A 24,131-nucleotide genomic window follows, 5' to 3' on the forward strand; every position below is an offset into this window, starting at 1 on the left:
GAGGTGAGCGAAGATCGACCCGCCGCCCTGGAAGAGCTTCGAAGACAAGATATAACTTTGCAATTCAGCCTAAGAACTACCGTTTCATTGTCACTCCAGCATGACTCTCCAACCCTTGTCATTAACTGCCAAACTTTTCGATCGGACCTTCTCCCGGACTCCGGACTTTCCACTGGTTCCCAGCTAACCGCCAGAGCCTCCAGAGAAAGAGTTGAAAGACTACATCTCCCGGCAGCCTCTGCAGCAGGGTGGTGGTGAGGCACGCGCAAGTGCGCGGCCCGGCCCCCGCGCGCAGGCGCACTGCGAACGCCGGCTGAGCTAGGTCTAGCTGTGCTGGGTGCGCGGCGGCGGAGGCGACGAGCAAGGCCTGGTGAGCGGCGCGGAGAGAGAGCCAACTCTTTCGAGGTTGTGTAGAAGACGCACGGCAGGCGAGCGAGCGAGGCGGAGGCTCATCCCAGAAGTGGCACCGGGATCGGTTGCCTTGAACCTGGTGAGTGCGGGGCTGTGGCGGCCCCCGACCCCTCCCCCTCCCGCCGGCGGATCCGGCAGTCCTCGGCGGGACCCGGGAGAGGCCCCGCGGCGAGGGCGGGCCGCCGACTGTGCTCGAGCTCGGGTTCCTGGGCCTGGGCACTCGCGGCGCGTCCGTGCGTCACGGCCCGGTTGTCCTAACGGCCGCGCGGCAGGCGGAGGGGACGGTGGGGGTGGGGAGCGCTGGTGTGTTCGCCATCGGGAACGCCGGTGGAGGCGAGGCGGGGCGGGGCGGGCTGGCGCGGCAGCCGGGCTGTTAGCGGCGCCGGGGACTGCGGGGCGCAGAGGCTGCGGGGCGGCGAGGAGGCAGCGCGGAGCCGAGGAGGCAGCGCGGAGCCAGCGCCGCGGCCCCACGCAGACGGGCGGGGGGGCGGGGGTGGGCTGCGCAGAGTGTGCGTGACTGAGGCAGGTGAGAGCAGGGGGTGGGGGTGTGGGTAAAAACCGTAACTGAGGCAGTAGGGAACGGTCAGGTCTCGGAAATTGACAAGTTACAGCCAGAGCCGGAGGTTTGGGGCGGGGTGGGGGGGCGGGGAAGTGGAGACGGGCGACTGCAGTTTACAGATGTCATAACAACATGGGCCTGAAGTGGCTGACAGGGGTGTGGTAATTATAGGAATGACAGAACTTAGTCTGCACACAGCGTGTGTCAGTGGTGATGCGAGGGAAGCTCAGAATGGGAGGAGAGAACTGAAGGATGACTGGAGTCCGGGAAGCCGTCATGAAGGAATATTTTCGGTTTGAATGGAAGTATTTAATGTTCCGCTTTTAAGCAAACGATGTCAAGATAATTGGATTTTTAAGGTTTAAATTCTGAATAAACAATTTGGAAGTAATTTTTTCTAAGCATACTATTAAATAACATTTCTAACTTTCTCAGTCCTCTTTTCCTTTAATAAACACTTCCTTAAAAACCTGTTTCTTAACAGTAGATGAGTAAGTGATTTTTCCCCCTTCGTGTTACTTCAGGGCTCATTGTTGACATTTTCCCCTTGTTCTTGCGTTTGTAATATTTTGAAAGTAATTCACAAGCTATTCCTCTTCCATTTTATTTTATTTTTTTAGAAGTTTGAACTCAATTTTATTTTATTTTTAAACTTTACATAATTGTATTAGTTTTGCCAAATATCAAAATGAATCCGCCACAGGTATACACGTGCTCCCCATCCTGAACCCTCCTCCCTCCCCCCTCCCCATACCATCCCTCTGGGCCGTCCAGTGCACCAGCCCCAAGCATCCAGCATCGTGCATCGAACCTGGACTGGCAACTCGCTTCCTACATGATATTTTACATGTTTCAATGCCATTCTCCCAAATCTTCCCACCCTCTCCCTCTCCCACAGAGTCCATAAGACTGTTCTATACATCAGTGTCTCTTTTGCTGTCTCGTATACAGAGTTATTGTTACCATCTTTCTAAATTCCATATATATGCGTTAGTATACTGTATTTACCTCTTCCATTTTAAAGATTGAAGAGATGAAATTTCAACTTCAAAGGAAAGGAAGGATGAACTCCGTTGTACTTTTACTGAAATAATTTATTCTTTGATGGCACTGTTGTGTTTAACACCGGATTTTTAGTTGGAGAACTTGAGAGAAGTTAAAGGGGTAACTTTTAATGAGCTTTTTTCCAGATACTGTGCTGAATACTTTCTGTAGAGTAAAAGGTTTAATGCTTACAGAACTCTGAAGTGTCTTTTTTTTCCTTTTCTACAGATTAAAGCTTTGAGGGTTAGAGAAGTTAAGTAACTTGCCTAGGTGTTCCAGCTCTTGTTGGAATCAGAATCACTGCCATTTTAGGAATTATTTCTACTCTCCTTTCATACTTATTGGTTGTATTTTCTGTTTTTGGTCCATTCATATGCTTAGAGACTGGGGATGTGGATGTGATCAAGACATTGTTCCTGTCCTCATGGAATGTATAGTGTTGCAGAGAAGACTAACAGATAATGACTATAAATATTGACTGTGTAACATTTTATTGGTCATTATAATTGAGCGGGAGCTGTACTAAAAAGCAAAGGAAGTTCAAATGGAATCAAACGTAAGCCTTGAGTGTTTACAGTCTGGTAGAGAAGCAAAACATGCATTTTTGAAAACCTAGACTAAGCTAAATGATAGAAATTAACACTTCACCTGAAGTTAGTGTACTTGCATTATGTTACTTTAGATCCTTATAGAAATTCCTTCACAGAACTGTGAATTAATATTTTGTACTTTGACTTTTATCTAGGATTGGAACATGAGAAAAGGAACATGAAAAAACTCTTCCTTGCTACCCAAGACACTGTTTATAATTTATTTACTGATACTTATAAAGTATAAACCTTAAAGAGAAGTTCTTTTAAGCCCTCAGTGACAGGCCTTTTTGTTTTCTTTCTTTTCTTTAAAAATAAAAATTAAATGACTGCTTTTATTAGATCATTTCTATTTGTAAGCCATCCTGTTTCTCTTTATACTTTGGCTATTAGAAGGCTCAGGGCTGTGTTCAGCTTTGGTAATTTTCATAATTTTCCTTTGCTTTAGCTGTGTTATAAACTATACCAGATAGTCTGGAATTGCTGCTCTCAGTTGTTTCCTGGACTACTTGTTCTCTGTTGCTCTCAATTTTATTTTTACCTTTTCCCTCTCATTTGAGAGTAGGGTTTATTTATTTTATCTACAGTATGTTAGCATAATGTTTGTTGAATTAATGATAAAGTCTTGATGATTTATGAATTTAAGTCTGTCAGATTGTTTCCAGAAGTATGTATGCTTTGTATAAAATCAATTAAGACTTTTGGCCATGCAAGTAAAAGTGACTGACATAATGATAAAGATAATTCCCTGTTAACTCTCTTTAAGGTTTTTGTATTTTGCAGGGTATTCTGAATTCAGCCGTAATAATGGAAGAAAACATTGAAAATGGTAAACAATTCAATTAGCTGATTGGGGCTGATTTCACTCTATTCTTGCTGCAGTAAGCAGGAGGTGGCCCCAAGCCAGCTGGGAGCCAGATAGGACCTTCATTAGAAAATTTTTAAGTCTTTGCAGTGACAGAGCAGGGATGAAGACTGATGGAACATACAATTTTTTGTTTGTTTGTTTTTGAAGTTGATAATGCTCCTACACAACAGACCTTAGTGATAAAATGGTTCTGATCGAATGTATTAGACTAATTGGAACAGTGTTTGAAAGCAGGCAATAATCCAAAATGTGGATAATGAGGATAATCTCCTTCACATAATAAGAATATGCTGCACTTCATATACAAAGATAAGTCTGCTTACTCATCATGATTGATTTTTCAGTGTGAGGAGGGATATGTGCTGAGTTGTCCATGAGTCTTTGTATTCTGTGACCAGCAAGGCAGCTTGGGGTCAAAATGGGGGTTTTTAGCTAGGGAGCAGAAAGACAAGCAAAAGTTGCTCTAACATCTGTTGATGGGTCAAGTACTACATCAGGTGTTTTCACCTGATTATCCTTGCAAAACCACATTGAGAAGGTGGTTACATGTACAGGATGGTTAAGTAACTTGTCCTACTTCACGGAGTTAAGTGGTGGAGCTGGGATTCAATTACAGGGCTATTTGTACTATGTTCTCATCAATTGTTAAAGCTTGATTTTGTTTTGGTTTGCAGTTCAGTCTTCTGCTCCTCAAACTAGATATAGTTTAACACCAAGAAATAATACTGTGAAGATCTAATTTACTAAAAGCTGAAAGGCCATTGGAATTCCTTGCTTTACTGGCAATAAAAATACAATTTTTAAATTAGAATAGTATCTGTAAAACAACCGTTCCCTGTCCCAGCCTTTACACTTTAGAGGCTACTTATTTATTTCTTTTAGCTGTTTCCTCTTTGATATTTATAAATAACTTGCTTCTATTGCTGTTTCTCGATACAGCAGTTTTAGACATTATCTATTGACTTTCCACATTTACACTTATCCTTTAAATATATTTATTTAGATGTTTATTAAGTCAGCGTTTAGTTATAACTATGTAAATAAGTATAGCAGGACCATGCAGTATATTATGATATCATTTATTCTTTTAACCAATATTTGTTTTTCCAGGAGTAATACCTATTTTCCCTTTTCTATTTTGAGACAGCTGTCCTAGAACCTTCTATCCTTTTAAAGCAATCTGGACTGATTACTTTCTAGGCTTATTGCACAGCTGTCACCCTGAAACTTCTCTTTATGTCACCTTAAAATTTTTGCTCTGATATTGGATCTCCTGTTTTCCATGTTTTTTTTTTTTTTTTTTCACTTCCAGAGAAAGGGTACCTGGGAAGCAAAAACTTTATGTTTTTAAGATCTTGCATGGCTGAAAAAAAATCTTTATTTTACCTGTACATTTCATCAATCATTTGTCTGAATATAAAAATCCAGGCTTAAAAAGTTTGGAAGTCATAGTTTCATTGTTTTCTGCATTCTAATGTTGCCATTGAAATCCATAGCCATTCTTACTCTTCATTTATATGTGACCTTCCCTGCCTTTTTCCCAATCTCCAGAAGCTTTTAGAGTTTTATTTTAAACCCCAGAAATTCCATGATGTGTCTAGATTTTTTTTTTTTTTTTTTAAGGGCACTCAGTGGGTCCTTACAAGCTGGGGATTTGTGTCCTTTAGTTTTGGGAAATTTATTATTATTATTAGGGCTTTAGGTAAAAAGAGTTACGCTTAACTATGCTTCCCATTTTTGGACACCATCATCAGACTATAACAGTCCTCTTTCATTTCTGAGCCCTACTTCCATTACCTTTTCTAGTAGGTACCCACTGCATTATGGCTGATATATTCCTTGATTATATATGAATCATGAAATATGTATTGTATGTATGTATATTTAGTTTTTGTATTGTGTTATGGGCCTTGTTTGGCTTCTTACTGTTTTTACTCAGCATTGTTTTGGAGACCTTTTTGTTTTGTGTGTACATATAATTCTGTATAATGTAGAATTCCATAATATGCACATACCACATTTTACTTCTCATTCCCTAATCACTGACACCTGAGTTGCCTTTCTGGCATCACAAGTACACTGTGGTAAATATACTCTTATTTGTACTTCCTTATGGATCTGTGTGAGAAGTTCTCTGGGATATATGGCCAGGAGTGGGATTCTTGGGTTATAGAATAGGAGGACTAGCTTATGTGCCTTCTGGCAGTGAGGAGGCTTCTTGTCTTCCCGTATCTTTGCCAGTATTTGGTTTTATCCAACTTCTTTCTTTTTGCAAATCAGGTATAAAATGATGTCTTGTTTTAATTTACATTCTCTGATAATTAATGAATTTGAGCATCTCATATCCATTCAGGTTTTCCCTTTTGTTGATTGTCTGTTTTGTCCTTTGTCTATCTTTCTTTTGGGTTTTCTTTTCTTTTTTGTTTTGGCTGCACCCTTCTATGCAGCTTGCAGAATCTTAGTTTTCCAAACAAGGATTAAACCCAGGCCAGGGCGTTGAAAGCCTAGAATCCTAACCATTAGGCCACCAGGGAACTCCCCTTCCTGTCTTTCTTTTTGGTTTGCAGGAGTTCCTTGTGGAGATTTATTGGTTATAGGATTGAAAAATACCTTCTCTTGGCCTGTCATTTTTCTGTTGGTTTTGTCCATGGTATCTTTTATTGAATGAATATTCTAAATTTGATGCATTGTTTCTTTGATAATCTCTTGCTTATTTGATTTTTTGTCTCTTGGGATTTGCTTTATTTGGGTATTAGAATTTTTTGGTCATTTAAAAAAAATTTTCTTTTCCTTCCTATTTTCCATCACTTAGTCTTTTTGTTGTGTTTCTTGAGAGATTTTTTTAAAATGTTACCTTCCAACCCTTCTATTGAATTTTAAATTCCTGTTCATATTTTAATTTCTTAGAGCTCGTTGTTATGATATCTTTCTATTTTTTGATAGATATGGGGCTTTCCAGGTGGCAGAGTGGTAAAGAATTTGCCTGCCAGTGCAGGAGATACAGGTTCAATCCCTGGGTCAGGAAGATCCCCTGGAGTAGGAAATGGCAACCCACTCCAGTATTCGTGCCTGGAAAATTTCACGGACACAGGTATCTGACTAGCTGCAGTCCATGGGATTGCGAAGAGTTGAACACGACTAGTGACTGAACACAGCACCTCATTCTACCTTTAGAAATGCCTGCGGGGGCCTCCTGTCTCTGAAACCTCCTGCTTATGGGCTGTATGAATCAGCTTCTTAGAGGTGCTTCAGTTCAGTTCAGTAGCTCAGTCATGTGACTCCATGGACTGGAGCACACCAGGCTTCCCTGTCCATCACCCAACTCCCAGAGCTTGCTCAAACTCGTCCATTGAGTCAGTGATGCCATCCAACCATCTCATCCTCTGTCGTCTCCTACTCCTCCTGCCCTCAATCTTGCCCAGCATCAGGGTCTTTTCCAGTGAGTTATTTTTTTGTATCAGGTGGCCAAAGTTATTGGAGCTTTAGCATCAGTCCTTCCAATGAATAATCAGAACTGATTTTCTTTAGGATTGACTGGTTTGATCTCCCTGCAGTCCAAGGGACTCTCAAGTCTTCTCCAACACCACAGTTGAAAAGTGTCAATTCTTCCATGGTCAGCTTTCTTTATGGTCCAACTAGAACCATGACTAGAAAAAACCATAGCTTTGACTAGACGGACCTTTGTTGGCAAAGTAATGTCTCTGTTTTTTAATATGCTGTCTAGGTTGGTCATAGCTTTTCTTCCAAGGAGCAAGCATCTTTTAGTTTCATGGCTGCAGTCATCATCTGCAGTGATTTTGGAGTCCAAGAAAATCTGTCACTGTTTCCATTGTTTTCCCATCTATTTGCCATGAAGTGATGGGACTGGATGCCATGATCTTAGTTTTTTGAATGCTGAGTTTTCAGCCAGCTTTTTCACTCTCCTCTTTCACCTTCATCAAGAGGCTCTTTAGTTTCTCTTTGCTTTCTGCTATTAGGGTAGTGTCGTCTTCATATCTGAGGTTATTGATACTTCTCCTGGCAATCTTTTTGATTCTAGCTTGTGCTTCTTCCAGCATAGCATTTCGCATGGTGTACTCTGCATATAAGTTAAATAAGTATATAGGCTTGACATACTCCTTTACCAATCTGTATACCAGTCCATTGTTCCATGTCTGATTCTAACTGTTGCTTCTTGGCCTGCATACAGATTTCTCAGGCGGCAGGTAAGGTGGTCTGGTATTCCCATATCTAAGAACTTTTTACAGTTTTCACAGTCAAAGGCTTTAGCGTAGTTAATAAAGCAGAAGTGGGTGTTTTTCTGGAACTCTCTTGCTTTTTCTATGATCCAGTGGATGTTGGCAATTTGATCTCTGGTTCCACTGCCTTTTCTGAATCCACCTTGAACATCTGAAAGTTCTTGGTTCATGTGCTGTTGAAGCCTATCTTGGACTGCAAAAGATCAGTTTTTATCCCCAAGAAAGGCAGTGCCAAAGAACGTTCAAACTACTGCACAGTTGCACTCATCTCACATGCTAGCAAAGTAATACAGGTGCTTAGGCTTCAGAATTCGCCACTTCACTAGTAAAATATTAGATCACCTGTTTTAAGGCTTCTAAAAAGTTTTTGACATCTCATCTGTGACCTTTGATGCTCTCTTTTTGTGTTCTATCTTTGTAGTTCATCCTTTTTAAAAAAAAGTTATTATTTTGGTATGGATGAGTCTACCAAATCTATCATTTTATTTCTTAAACTCTTTATCTTCTGGTCCCTTCATTCTCTCCATGGTATTTGAGTGTTGTATAATCAGTACTTTAGTGTTGAATAAAATTAAATTTCTGAGCATTAAGATGTTAATATGTTTTGGGAGGAAAGCACATACATCCTAAAGTGATAAATCTTTTATGAGAACACTTTTAAGTGTATACATAGTAGATATATTAAAATCAGTAATGAATGTGAATTGGATAAACACAAGTCCCCCCTGCTCCCATGAAGGAGTCCTTTATGCCTTTTTTGGGGAAAGATTTCTGTTAAAAAAAATCTAACTTATAAGGGAAGAGGAAGTTTTCACTGTTCATAAAGACCTGAAGTATTCAACCAGAGGGCTTCCCTGGTGTCTCAGATGGTAAAGAATTTGATGAAATAGCAACATGTTGATTAAGTTCTAGCCAAAAGTAAGGAAATTTAATGTTTTAGTTAGGCCGGGAAGCCTTATTGTAGTAAATTATATGTTTCCACCTTTACTTTTTGAAAGTTTTTCTTATTGTATAGTTAGTATATTACCTACTATAGAAAATTTGGAAGATAAAAGAATATTAATTTCCATTTAAGATTTTTATGTTATGAAATATTTTTAAAAATACAGAGAATGGTACAGATTGGGGTTTTGTTCCCACCACCCAGATTCTTCATGTGTTAATATTCTCTTTTTCTTATTTCCCAGTATATTATGATTATGTCTCATAGTCAAGCCCTCATTTTGGAATTTTTAGGTTTACAAGTTTTCAAGTATCAGTCATTCTGCTGTCATCATTCTTATATATAATATTGATTTTATTTCCTTTGGGTACATTCCAAAAGTGGAATTACTAAGTCTTGGGGTGTAAATTCCCAAAATCTTTGGTAAATATTTTCCTTTAAATGTTTGGATATTGAGAATGTCTTCATAGAGCCTTGCACAATGGGAACCCATAGATACTGGAAGGTCGAAGGTTATAGTAAACATCTCAGTTAAAGAAGGTCTGAAGCTGAGACATGAAAGAAAGGATGGATTTCTATTAGATTAATAGGGTTGAAACTATAAGATGTAATCAAAGATAAGCAGCTAAGAATCGTATTTGTAGCATTGACTTCTCCCAGAAGAGACTTATTGCAGGGTTTTTTCAAAACTTGCCCCCATTGAACACAAGAATGTTGTCACTAAAATAAGATACTCTAATGATTTTACAGGGAAGATATGGGTAGGATATTTTAAATTTCATTTTTCTTTCCTAATTTTTATTAAAATATTTTTAAGGGACCTGTTACTACTTGACTCTAGAAGTGAAAATCACTCAGTTGTGTCCGACTCTTTGCAACTCCATGGACTATACAGTCCATGGAATTCTCCAGGCCAGAATACTGGAGTGAGTAGCCTTTCCCTTCTCCAAGGGGCCTTCCCAACCCAGGATTGAACCCAGGTCTCCAGCATTGCAGGTGGATTCTTTACCAGCTGAGCCACAAGGGAAACCCACTTGACTAGACATTGACAACAAATGAATAATAAATACTTACAAATGGGAGACCATATACTCTGGAATGCAAACTCACACCTCTCCATTCTCTAATGAAAAAATAGATTCCAAAAATATTCACCAATGAACTGAAAATTTTTTATACTTAAGATTCATTTATGGTTAAATTTATAAATCTGCAACTTGTTTATTTTGTAGTCCTACTTTCTTATAGTTTTGGTTTTTTAATATTAAGTACATGTCATGTTTTCTTATAAAATTATGCTTTATTTATACAATGGAATTAAATATACTAACATTTTATAGTGTTGCACAAAGAATATTGTGAATTTTAAATATTTACAGTGGTTAGTATGTGTTTTGGAGAAGGCAATGGCACCCCACTCCAGTACTCTTGCCTGGCAAATCCCATGGATGGAGGAGCCTGGTAGGCTGCAGTCCATGGGGTCGCTAAGAGTCGGACACGACTGAGTGACTTCACTTTCACTTTTCACTTTCATGCATTGGAGAAGGAAATGGCAACCCACTCCAGTGTTCTTGCCTGGAGAATCCCAGGGACCGGGGAGCCTGGTGGGCTGCTGTCTATGGGGTCACACAGAGTCAGATACAATTGAAGTGACTTAGCAGCAGCATGTGTTTGGGATTTATTGACTGCTTGGATTGACTCAGGGTACTGAATATAGTGTATACCAATATAATAAAAATGTATCTACACCCAGTGTGTTTTGGGTATAGATTGGTGATGAAGAGTGGTGATGAAGAGTGGAAAAAATATTGAATGAATCAAGGCCAAAGGAACTTGTAGGACAAAGGAGTTCAGATTTGATCTAAGAAGTGCTAAAAACTCATTCTAGGTCCTTTAGTTCAGTTCAGTTAGTCGTGTCCGACTCGTTGCGACCCCATGAATCACAGCACGCCAGGCCTCCCTGTCCATCACCAACTCCCGGAATTCACCCAAACTCATGTCCATCAAGTCAGTGATGCCATCCAACCATCTCATCCTCTGTCGTCCCCTTCTCCTGCCCCCAATCCCTCCCAGCATCAGAGTCTTTTCCAATGAGTCAGCTCTTCGCATGAGGTGGCCAAAATATTGGAGTTTCAGCTTCAGCATCAGTCCTTCCAATGAACACCCAGGACTGATCTCCTTTAGGATGGACTGGTTGGATCTCCTTGCAGTCCAAGGGGCTCTCGAGAGTCTTCTCCAACACCACAGTTCAAAAGCATCAATTCTTCGGCGCTCAGCTTTCTTCACAGTCCAACTCTCAGATCCATACATGAGCACAGGTTCTTAGACATTGAAATTATGCAGTGACAAAGTGTTAAGATTAATTTGAGAGCTGTGTGAAGGATGAATTAAAAAGCAAACAGTCTAAGGTTAAGGAAGGGTGGTTGAGAGCTGTTGCAGTTATGCAGCTGTACAAAATTGGACATGACTTAGCAACTGAACAACTACAAGTTATCTATCTGTATGATAGGCACCTAAATCAGACTGGTGGCAGTGAGAATAGATAGGAATAGATAAAATCAAACACTTTGGATGGAATAATAGGCAAATTTTGATTATTTTAACTAAATAGACATGAAGGGGAAATTGGTAGATTTCATTTTGAAAGAGTACATTTCTGTTTTACCACCAGTTTTGCATCTTGCTTTTAACTTTATTGCTTTTGGGGCTTTATTTTCCTAGAAAACAAGGAAAATTGGGCATAATGTCTTTAAAGGCTTCTGGTTCCTGAGAGAGTGCAAAGTTACTGACAATAACTTAAGTTTTTAAATTAGTCACTTAGGTGATAATATCCTAAAGATGTTTGCTTAGTATAAAGATAATTTTCTCATTCTATTACATGTTCATTTGATTAGAAATCTCTATAGAAATGATTTCACTTCTTTGTTACCTGAGCTTTCTTCAATCCAACTGCAGCTTACATTTCAGTTGTGTTTTGCATTGAAACGAAAAGAGTGTTAGTCGCTAAGTTGTGTCTGACTCTTTGAGACCCTATGGACTGTAGCCCACCAGGTTCCTCTGTCCATGGGATTTTCCAGGCAGGAATACTGGAGTGGGTTGCCCTTCCCTTCTCCAGGGGATCTTCCTGACCCAGGGATTGAACCCTGATCTCCTACATTGCAGGCAAATTCTTTATCCCCTGAGCCATAAGGGAGACAAAATTATTTTGCATCTGTTTCCAGTAAAACTTTTGCTCCCACTATGGAGATTTTCAGTTGCATGCAGATGCGTATCAGAATACACTTGGTAATTTTTGAAAGAAAGAACAGCAATAGAGACCTGGTGTTTGTCAGACCTGTTGCTTCAAATTTTTGAAAGGACAGTTGTGTCTGCTTTTCAAAAAACCTCCCACGCGGCAAATATAATCTCCTCATTCCCATGCTCAGAGAGAACTCAGTCTCATTTATTTCATTTGCAAAGAAATCCTTGATTTTTTTTTTTAAATGTTGACTATTAGAGCAATTTTAGGTTCCCAGCAGAATTGATTGGAAACTACTGAGTTCCCATCTACTGCCTACCCCATATACACACAGTGTCTGTTACCACTTACGTTTTCACCAGAGTGGTACATTGGTTGTAATCTAGTGAACATTGATGCATCATTATCACCCAAAGCCAGTAGGCTACATTTAGGTTCATTCTTGGAGTTGTACACTCTGTGTGTGGGTTTTGACAAATGTAAAATGACATATATCAGCTGTTACAGTATCCAACAGAATAGTTTCACTGCCTCCAAAATCCTCTTGCACTCTGCTATTCATCCCTTAAACCCCTGGCAACTGCTGATCTTTTAAATAGTTTTGCCTCTTTCAGAATGTCATAAAACTGGAATCATGTGGTGAATACAATATCCACCCAAAGAGGGAGGAGGGTATTTTATTAAATAATCAATCTCATGTATGGATACCGACATTTTTAAGAAAACTAATAATTATTAAGAATAATACACTGTGACCAAATGTGTTTATTCCAGGAGTCAACAATCATTGTTAAGAAATGTATTAATATCTCGTCATATTTAATGTGTCAGAGGAGATAAACAATGACCATTTTAATAACTGCCAAAAAGACATTTGATCTAATTCAACACACATTCAGGTTTTTAACTTTAATGAAATAGATATGGATGGTTGGTACTTAACATGTGATTTTTTAAAAACTATCTCTACTATGACACAACTGGAGCTATCATAAATTGCTGGTAGAAATGCATGATATTATAGCCACTGTAGAAAGCAGTTTGACAATTTCTTGTGAAGTTAAACTTATACTTAAAATGGTGGTGGTTTAGTCGCTAAGTCATGTACGACTATTGCAATCCCATGGACTGTAGCCTGCCAGGCTCCTGTCCATGGGATTTTCCAGGCAAGAATACTGGAGTGGGTTGCCATTTCCTTCTTTTTTTTTTTTCCCCCATTTTACAGCCAAGAAAACTATATTTCCTTCTCCAGTGGATCCGTATGACCCAGCAGTCTCACTCTTATGTTTTAACCAAGAACGATGAAATCACTGATCTAAGCAAAAGCTGTATATGAATGTTTATAGTAGTTTATTCATCATCACCCCAAACTGCAATCTAGATGTCCATCACTGGTGAATAGATAAGCATATTGTGAAATACAATGGAATATAATTCAGCAATAAAATGAATCAGTTACTAATAGATACAACAATATGAAGGTAGCTCAAATTAGTTAATACTAAGTGAATGAAGCCACATGCAAAATGCTACATTTTGTATGGCTCCATTTATTTTACATTCTGGAAAATGAAAATTATAGGGACAGTTTGCTTGGGATTGGGGCAAGTGGATTTATTACTGAGGGACCTGACTGAAGTTTTTGTAGGTGCGAAAAATGTTCTCATCTTCATAGTCATGATGTTTACTTAAACAGCAAGTTTTACTGTGTGTAAATTTTGTTGCTGTTGTTCAGCTGCTCAGTCGTGGCTGACTCTCTCTGACTCCATGGACTGCAGCATGCCAGGCTTCCCTGTCCACTACCTCCAGGAGTTTGCTCAAACTCAGCGTCCATTGAGACTCAAGAGTCTTCTCCAATACCACAGTTTGAAAACATCAATTCTTCTATGCTCAGCCTTTATAGTCCAACTCTCATATCCATACATGACTACTGGAAAAACCACAGCTTTGACTATATGGACCTTTGTGGGCAAAGTAGTGTCTCTGCTTTTTAATATACTGTCTCAGTTTGTCATAGCTTTCCTTCTAAGGAGCAAGTGTGTTTTAATTTTGTGGCTGCAGTCACCATCTGCAGTGATTTTGGAGCCCAAGAAAATAAAGTCTTTCACTGTTTTTCCATTGTTTTCCCCATCTATGTGCCATGAAGTGATGGGACCAGATGCCATGATCTTAGTTTTTTGAATGTTGAGTTTTAAGCCAGCTTTTTCACTCTCCTCTTTCACCTTCATCAAGAGGCTCTTTAGTCCTCTTCGCTTTCTGCCATAACGGTGGTGTCATGTGCATGTCTGAGGTTATTGATGTTGCTCCCGGCAGTCTTGATTCTAGCTTGTGTTTCATCCAGTCCAGTATTTTGCATGATGTTCCCTGCATATAAGTTAAATAAACAAAAAAATACATCCTTGATGTACTCCTTTCCCAGTCTGTTGTTCCCTGTCCTGTTCTAACTGTTGCTTCTTGACCTGCATACAGGTTTCTCAGGAGGCAGGTAAGGTGGTCTGGTATTCCCATCTCTCTAAGAATTCTCCAGTTTGTATGTAAATTATACCCCAATAAACATAAGCTTTAAAAAAAAAAACCCAAAAAACAGTGTCAAGAATGTCATCTGAAAGTATCAGAAACAGAATTCAGTAGCTGATTTAATTCAGTGGCTGGCTTTAAAAAATGAACATATAATAATGAGTAATTTTCCTATAAACAAACAATGACCAATTAGGATATAATGGAAGGAAACATTACTTTTATCATTGTAACAAAAGAGCTAAGTGGAAATACATAATTTCTGACCAAACAGATACAGTATTGTAAATGTGTTTCCTTAATCTATGAATTGAATGCTGTCTGAATATCAAAGGATTGTTTTCCCCCTCTTAAGACAGAGAAGATTATCTGAACCAAAGATTCTCAATATTTTGGTGTGTCAGATTTACATGGACTGAGGATGCTGAAAAACTTTTATATTATTGTCTATCTGTTAATATTTATTGTTTTAGAAATAAAGATTACATTTTAAAACATAAGAATATACAACAAACATTCCTTTAGGCACCAGACTGCTGATGCCATCTCATCACCATACCTCTGAATAACTTGTGAGTGAAAGTGAAAAAAGCATATAACTGAGAGTATTATGGAACTAGTGTTCATGAGAAACATTTTTTTTTCACATGTTATACTGTCAGATATGGAAAATTTTGAATCAGCCTTGGGTAAGTGATGGTGGTGGGGAACTGTTGCACTCATTCACTGGTACGTTGGTGCAGTATTTTAGAGGGAACTTTGACAGTATTAAAATTTTAAATGAACATATTTTTAACCTTGAGATTCCATTGTTTTTATTTCATTTATGGCTATAATTACAAATACATGAGAGAGAATATTGGTTACAGCATTGTTTGTAATAGAAAATTGAAGTGAAGTGAAAGTTGCTCACAGTTGTGTCCTACTTTTTGCAACTCTATGGACTATACAGTCGATGGAGTTCTCCAGGCCAGAATACTGGAGTGGGTAGCTGTTCCCTTCTCCAGGGGATCTTCCCAACCCAGAGATTGAACCCAGGTCTCCCACATTGCAGGTGGATTCTTAACCAGCTGTGCCACAAGGGAAGCCCAAGAATACTGGAGTGGGTAGCCTATCCCTTCTCCAGCAGATATTCCCAACCCAGAAATCTAACCGGAGTCTCCTGCATTGCAGGAGGATTCTTTACCAACTGAGCTATCAGGGAAGCCCCAATGGAAAGTTGAAGTCAGGCTTAATTGTCAGTGATGTGTCTGGTCTAGTTATTATGCTATAAAAATTACTCTGTTGTTAAAAATGATAAAACTCTCTAGGAAAGTTGAAAGTTGACACAGTGCAAAACTGGGTATAGAATTGCTCTGTCAGTATACAGTAATAACTGAAAGGGTATGTATGTGTTTGTATAACCAATTCTTGAAAAGATATATGGAAAACTTGATAGTGGCTACCTTTAGAAACAGTGAGGGAGATACACTTTCATTTTTCTTTTTATACCCTTTCATAGTGTTTGGATTTCTTTCTTCTTCTTCTTTTTTTTAATGCTTTGAAATTCAAAGACACAGGTGCAGTATATGAATGGTAGAAATTATCAGAATGTTGGAGTCATTTGTGAGTTCTTTGATACCAAAATTTAACCAAAGAAGTAATAAAGAAAAAACCAAGAGGCCTTTGCATTTCTCATGTGTACTTACTTCTTTTAAAGAACAGTTGCTCTAATGAAACATGACTTAACTACTATTCTTATCAATTCTTTCTAAGGTTGTTCTTTCTAAGGTCTCCACCTTTGTGGGTCTTTGTCTTTTAGCTCCTGTAGTCCTATCTATGCCTCACAGCCTTCCTGAAACACCATCTTGTCTATGAAGCCACCCCTGATCAGTTTAGTCAGATGAGATCTTTTTTTGAACATTTAGAGCTATTTATAGCCATTTCATTACACAAATATCAGGTGTGATCTATATATGGGCCAGACAATCGAAGTATGCTTTCATATGTTACTTCTCTTCACCTTATGAAGTATGATCTCCATAGTGCTAATAAGAAAACCCAGATTCACAGAATTTTAGTATCTTCTCTACATCTTGGTGCTTAGAAGTAAGTTTGAAAGTAGGGCTTCAGTGCCAGACCTCTTCTCTGGACTTGCTTCTTATGTCACTTTAATAAAAAGCAAGTGAATAATTAAGTTTTGTGTGACCATTTCTTTCCTCTTTAGAATTTTTCTAGCTTAAAATTTTTTTGAAATAATTTAAATCTTATAGATGAAATGTACAAAGCCCACCTGTTTACCTTTCATCCACCTTCCCCAGTTGTTCAGTTCACCTTCTGCTCCATTTATGTTATCATTTTTTCTCTCTCTGTATGTGTATGCTGTGTTCCCAACTTTGCCTTTCCTTAATTGCTTGCCCTTCCAGCTCCATGTTGAATCTAGGCTTCTAGTTATTTAAATCTAATTGATTTTGCTTGTAAACTTTATCCGGATCTTGCCATGTTTCTATACTACTATATCTTTAACCTGAAACTTCTGATTTTTTAATATGGATATCATTGCAGCATTGTTGATATTATGCTGTCCTGTGATATTTCAGAACCAAAATGCTACTTGCCTTAAGAATGAACACCATTAGTTATGATTCCTTCAGAATTATTTGCAAATTCTCATCTGCATTGCACCAGTCTTTCAGTCTATCTGACAGAATACCATTGGGTATATGTATTAGTCTGCTTGGGCTGCCATTAAAAAAGTACCACAGATTGGGTGATTTAAACAACAGAAATTTATTTTCTCACAGTTCTGGAGGCTACATGTCTAGGATCAAGGTTCCAACAGGGTTGGCTTCTGGTAAGGCCTCTTTTCCTGACTTGCAGATGGTCACCTTCTGTCTCTTTGCTCATATAACTTCTTGTCTGAGCATGGGGCAGTGGGTGTAGGTAGAGGTCTCTGGTGTCTCTTGCTCTGGTAAGAACACCTACACTATTGGATTAAGGCCCCGTCCTTATGACCTTATTTGACCTTAATTATCTGTGAGCCTCCTGAATCCTTCCCTATAAAGGATGAGAATAATAATTCTTGCCCTGTACGCTTTTTTGTTTTTTAAAGAGATTCAAGTAAAATAGGTGATGTGACATAGGACACTATCAATCAGTGATTCTCAAACCAGGCTTGCATCAAAATCATCTTAAAAATAACTGTTTCTTTGACTTTTAAGTCTGATAGCATAAGAACTCTGCAGACCTGGTCACTAGAACAACAGAGGAAAACTATTAAAAAGCAACTTCTTAGAGATTTGGAAATAGGTCCTAGGGCATACAGTAAATGGGCAACTTCTGCTGGAAGGAATGTTTTCTTCCTAGGAGAAGCAGGATATCAGGATTTCTCATCCTACCCCCAGATGCCTGCTCTTGAGGGTAAGTTTTGGGCAAATGTGTTGCAGAAGTAGGGGGCTACCTTCTGTCTAGCCCCTACTTGTGGAATAAAGGGTTACCTTGGTAACAGAGCTGCTAGGGAATAGATTACCTTTTCTGTAGGTTGTAAAGTGGTAGCTCTATGTCAGGAGAGACAATCTCTGTTTGCTACCTGTCCCCCACCAAATACTCAATTCTTAAATGGGTGTCACTCCAAAAAATGTGCTGTTGTCCACATCCTCATCTTGAGAGCCTCTATTCAGAGATTTTGCTTGGGGATAGGTTGGAGGAGAAGGGGACCACAGACGATGAGGTGGTTGAATGGCATTACTAACTCAATGGACATGAGTTTGAGTAAACTCCAGGAGTTGGTGATGGACAGGGAGGCCTGGTGTGCTGCAGTCCATGGGGTTGCAGAGTCAGATATGACTGAGTGAACTGAACTGAGAGAAGCAGGTCATAAAACATAGCTCTTAATCTCTGCCTCAAGGAACTGACTTCATTTGCAGTAGAGCTGGAGAAGTTCAAACCTAAGAGTACTTTCACAAACAGTGGAGATTGTTTGTGAAAACTGCCTCCCAAAGGCAGTTGGGACGTTTATAGATTCAAGAAGATACAAACTAAACTTCAGGCCATTGAGTTTGCCAGCAAGAACCTGGGATAAGAGACAGCTGGAAGGGGCCTTTCTGGAGACAGTGAATGTCAAACACTGACTTGAAACTACTCCTTCAAAGGAGCCTGAATCTGACTGGATTCCTCTGTAGCACAATTTGTGCCTGAAGCTGTTGTTTAAAAACAGTAGAGTGATCAGCTGGCAATTAGTGGAGGTTAATATCTGGGAGTAGTCACAGAAAGAGTCCTGACAAATTACTGTTAGGGCAAGATGACTTTGGGCATATCTAGGCTATTTCCCTACTGAGGATCAACGTCAGAGGTTTAACATTCCAAGCGGCTGGGTGTGTGTGGTGGGAAAGTGGACTTCTTTAAAATAAAACAGCAAATTGCTAAACAAGTAAGCAGATAAAAATATAAAACCTCATAGATGGAGGAGTGTACTCAGAGTTGCCACATAGTATTATAAAAGATGGTGAGTTCCCAGTAAAAAGGTAAAAGATGTGCAAACAAAAACAAAGCCCAGGAAAATATGGCTGATACACTGGGAAAAACAGACAATAGAAACTGCCTGTGAGAAAAGATGTTGGATTTAATAGAAATAGGCTTTGAAGTTATCATTGTAAATGTATTCAAATAATCAAAGGAAACCTTCATCAAAAAAGTCAAATATGATGACAACCTGTGTCAAATAGATACTAACAATCAAGGGACAGAAATTCTGAAGAAGAACAAAGTGGAAATTCTGGAGTTGAACAGTACTATAACTATGAAAAGTTAGGGGGCTCAATAGTAAGATTTGAACTGGTGGAAAGATAGAATTAGTGAACTGGGAATAGATCTATAGAAATCCAAAGAAAGGAGAGGAAAAAAATGAATAAAATTGAAAAGCACCTCAGAGGAATGTGGGGCACCATTAACTGCATCACAGTGTACATAGAGTACAAGAAGAAAAGGGGAGAAAAAAAGTGGAAAAGTATTCATGGAGATAATGGTTGAAAACATCTCAAATTTATAGAAAAAGAGTGACCTACATATACATCGAAAGAGCCCAAAGAACTTCAAGTAGGATCAATGTAAGAAAATCTGCAAATGGACCTGTCAGTGTGACTGTTGAAAATAAGAAAAGGAGAGGAAAACAGCCAATTATTTACTTAGAAGAACCCTGATTTAAAAAAAAAAAAAAAAATAGCTGACTTCTCATCAGAAACAAAGTCCAGAAGGTGGTAGAGTAATAGACAAATACTGTTAACCCCAATTTTTTTATATCTTGCAAAGCTGTCTTTTAAAAATGAAGGTATGATACTTTCCAGATACACCTTCTGAGAGACTTTGCTACTGACACACTTAACTTGCAAGATGGCTACAGGACGTTCTTTAGGCTGAAAGCAAGTGATTGTAGGTGGTAGTTGTGGTCTGCATGAACAAAGAGCACCAGTAAAGGTAATTATGTAATTTTAATGGGAAATAGATGGGGAAACAGTGGAAACAGTGCCAGACTTTATTTTTGGGGGCTCCAAAATCACTGCAGATGGTGACTGCAGCCATGAAATTAAAAGATGCTTACTCCTTGGAAGGAAAGTTATGACCAACCTAGATAGCATATTCAAAAGCAGAGACATTACTTTGCCAACAAAGGTCCGTCTAGTCAAGGCTATGGTTTTTCCTGTGGTCATGTATGGATGTGAGAGTTGGACTGTGAAGAAGGCTGAGTGCCGAAGAATTGATGCTTTTGAACTGTGGTGTTGGAGAAGACTCTTGAGAGTCCCTTGGACTGCAAGGAGATCCAACCAGTCCATTCTGAAGGGGATCAGCCCTGGGATTTCTTTGGAAGGAATGATGCTAAAGCTGAAACTCCAGTACTTTGGCCACCTCATGTGAAGAGTTGACTCATTGAAAAAAGACTCTGATGCTGGGAGGGATTGGGGGCAGGAGGGGAAGGGGACGACAGAGAATGAGATGGCTGGATGGCATCACTGACTCGATGGACATGAGTCTGAGTGAACTCTGGGAGTTGGTGATGGACAGGGAGGCCTGGCGTGCTGCGATTCATGGGGTCGCAAAGAGTCGGACACGACTGAGCGACTGAACTGAACTGAACTGAAAAGAGAGTGTAAAAGCACATATTTTTTCCTTCCCTTTTCTTAAAACTGATTTTAAAAGCAGGTGTGTAAAATGTGTGTACAGTAAATCCCCTACATACAAATGAGTTCTGTTCTGATAAGTCCAATTTGTTCATAAGTCCAACAAAGTTAGTCTAGGTACACAATTAACACAACCATCTTTATATCAACAGTACTATACTGTAATACGTTTATAATACTTTTCATAAAAATAATACATGAAAAACAAAAAAAATGAACATTTTTAATCTTCAGTACAGTACCTTGAAAAGTACAATAATAAAGTGCAACAGCTGGCATACGGGCTGGCACTGAGGGAACAGGAAAGAAGAGTTGCTGACTAGAGTAGGGAGAGGAGGTGGGAAATGGTAGAGCTGAAGGATCGTCAGCAGTAGGAGATGGAAAGCATGCTGCAGTTTTACTCACGCCTGACATTGATGGCACAGGTTCTGGTTCCTTGCTGGATTCCATTCAGTCTACCTTCTTAAAAAATTATCCAGTCATGTCTGGATAGTAGCTCTGTTCTTCTTGTCGTAGGTGACACAGTATCACTGGATTGCATTCTGAACAGCTGTTGCGACCTTCATATGTACTGTTCTACATTCGTGTCCTTGCCTCAAAACCTTAACAGTGCTTTCTCAAATAAAGAAAATCCCCTTGCAGTTTCCTGCATTGTGAATCTCTTCAGTTCTTAAGTTACTTCCTCTGCTCTCTCAGTTATTTTCACTTTTGTTTCTATCATTATTGCTTGGTACTTAGTTTCTTAGCAGTACCAGCTTATGTCACTGCTGCTTTTACATTTGCTTCTGGACATCCTGGGCTTGAAATAAAGATACTAAGAAGAATGAGTGCCAAAGAATTGATGTTTTTGAATTGTGGTGCTAGAGAAGACTCTTGAGAATCTCTTGGACAACAGGAAGATCAGACTAGTAAATCCTTAAGGAAATCAGCCCTTAATGTTCATTGGAAAGACTGATGCTGAAGCTCTAATACTTTGGCCACCTGATGCAAAGAGCCAGCTCTTTGGAAGATAGAATCTTGAGTCTGGTGCCTTAGACCACTTGGCCATCCTGACATGACACTGAGCCAGCTTTTTGGAAAAGACCCTGATACTGGGAAAGATTGAGGGCAGGAGGAGAAGGGGATGACAGAGGACGAGATGTTTGGATGGCATCACTGACTCAATCGATGTGAGTTTGAGCAAATTCCAGGAGGCAGTAAAGGAAAGGGAAGCTTGGCATGCTGTAGGCGATGAGGTCCCATAGAGTTGGAGATGACTTAGCGACTGAACAACAACAACGTACAGTACATCTGAACAACAGCAACGTACAGTACAGTACAGTGAAGTACATACACAGAAGCACAACCATTTATAACAGATGCACACATGTGACAGTGTACACCAGAACGTGAACTAACTTACATGATTGGACATGTGAATACATGTTTGCAGCTTGTAACTTCATGTGTAGGGGCCTTAATGTAATGTATTCTTGGGCCTGTAGAAATGTAATATATTTGAAATGTATCTGCTAATAACAGCTCAGAGTAGGTGAGTGGGAACAAACCTATGTTAAGCTAAGGAAATAACATAGATGATAAAGTAGTAATAACTGTTGTTGGGTTTGTAACATTATATAACAACAGTATGATAAAATGGGAAAAGGGATAGAATTATATAACATAATGTTTCTATATGTCCTTGGAATTTAAAGAGTGTTAAGTCTGAAGCTGATTCTGAGAAGTGAAAGTGTATGGAAAGCCCTTGAGCAACTCTTAGGGGGAAAAAACAAAAAAATACAGTGAAAAATCACTATAGAAATTTTTAAGTGCTTCATTAAAAAATACTACAAAAGAAAGCAGTAATAGAGGAACAAAAGACATGAGACAGAAAATAAAAAATGAAAAAGCAGTCATCACGCCAACTGTATCAGTAATAACACTAAATATGAATTGATTAAACAGTTTAATTAGAAATGCAGAAATTGTCAGACTGTATCCAACTATATACTGTCTATAAGAAACATACGTTATTTACCTTATATTATGTTTTGGCTGCATCGTGGCACATGGGATCTTAGTTCCTTAACTGGAGATGGAACCCATGCTCCCTACAATGGAAGTGTGGAGTCCTAACCACTGAACTGCTAGGGAAATCCCTGAGACATATTTTAAGTTCAAACATACGGATACATCAAAGGTGTAAGTATGGAAAAAAATAGGAAGAAGCTGGAGTGGCTATACTAATAACAGAATAGATTTTAAAACAAAGAATGAACACGTGTACACCCGTGAGTGGCTATACTAATAACAGAATAGATTTTAAAACAAAGAATGAACACGTGTACACCCGTGGTGGATTCATGTTGATGTATGGCAAAACCAATACAATGCTGTAATTAGCCTCCAATTAAATAAATTTATAGTAAAAAAAACAATGTTACTAGAGATAAAGAGAGACACTTTATGGTGATAAAAGGGTCAATCCACTAGATAGGTCAAAGTTATTATATGTACCTAATAATAGCATCAAAATACATGAAGCAAAAACACAGAAAAGAAAGGAAATAGTTCAACAATAGTGGTTGGGAGACTTCAATTACTGTACTTTCAATAATGGACAGAACCACTTAGCATAAGGTCAGCAAAGAACACTATATATGGACATGAGAGGGGTGGAGAGGGTGAGATGTATGGGAAAAGTAACATGGAGACTTACATTACCATATGTACAATAGATGGTCAACGAGAGTTTGCCATATGGCTCAGGAAACTCAAACGGGCTCTGAATCAACCTAGATGGGTGGGATGGGGAGGGAGATGGGAGGGAGGTTCAGAAGGGAGGGAATATATGTATACCTATGGCTGATTCATGTTGAAGTTTGACAGAAAACAACAAAATTCTGTAAAACAATTATCCTTCAATGCTGCTGCTGCTGCTAAGTCGCTTCAGTCATGTCCGACTCTGTGCGACCCCATAGACGGCAGCCCACCAGGCTCCCCCGTCCCTTGGATTCTCCAAGCAAGAACACTGGAGTGGGTTGCCATTTCCTTCTCCAGTGCATGAAAGTAAAGAGTGAAAGTGAAATCGCTAGTCATATCCAACTGTTAGCGACCCCATGGACTGCAGCCTACCAGGCTCCTCTGTCCATGGGATTTGCCAGGCAAGAGTACTGGAGTGGGGTGCCATTGCCTTCTCCGTATCCTTCAATAAATAAATTAAAAAAATAAACAACACTATAAACCAACTAGACCCAGCAGATGTGTATAGAACACATCACCACCTAGCAACAGCAGAACATATATATTCTTCTCTAGTGCGTGTGGGACATATTTTAGGACACACCACGTGCTAGGCCCCAAGACAAACCTAACACATTTAAAAGGATTGAAATAGTACAAAGGATGTTCTCTGACCACCGTGAAAAGAAATTAGAAATGAAAGCAGAAAGGAATTTGGGGAACTCTTAAATATGTGGAAGTTAAGGAACATGTTCCTAAATAGTCTGTGGGTCAAAGAAGAAAAAGAAAGGAAAATCAGCAAATACTTTTAAGATAAATGAAAATGAAGTTAGCACCTGAGAAAACTTAG

At 39.1% G+C, this 24,131-nt stretch overlaps 1 protein-coding gene across 1 annotated transcript in view; it reads left to right on the plus strand.

Annotated features, from left to right (window-relative positions):
* The first annotated feature begins 311 nt into the window (after nucleotides 1-311).
* The window catches only part of KPNA1 (karyopherin subunit alpha 1), a 71,362-nt gene continuing 47,542 nt past the window's right edge, over nucleotides 312-24,131 (plus strand). The window contains exon 1 of the mRNA XM_086403299.1: nucleotides 312-490. The gene's annotated coding sequence lies outside the window, so the exon portion shown is untranslated. The remainder of the gene's footprint in view (nucleotides 491-24,131) is intronic.

The sequence above is a fragment of the Bos grunniens genome, chromosome 1, assembly GCF_055505025.1.
Source record: "Bos grunniens cultivar Pamir isolate PY7600 chromosome 1, Bosgru_T2T1.0, whole genome shotgun sequence".
In the NCBI taxonomy this organism is placed as follows: domain Eukaryota; kingdom Metazoa; phylum Chordata; class Mammalia; order Artiodactyla; family Bovidae; genus Bos; species Bos grunniens.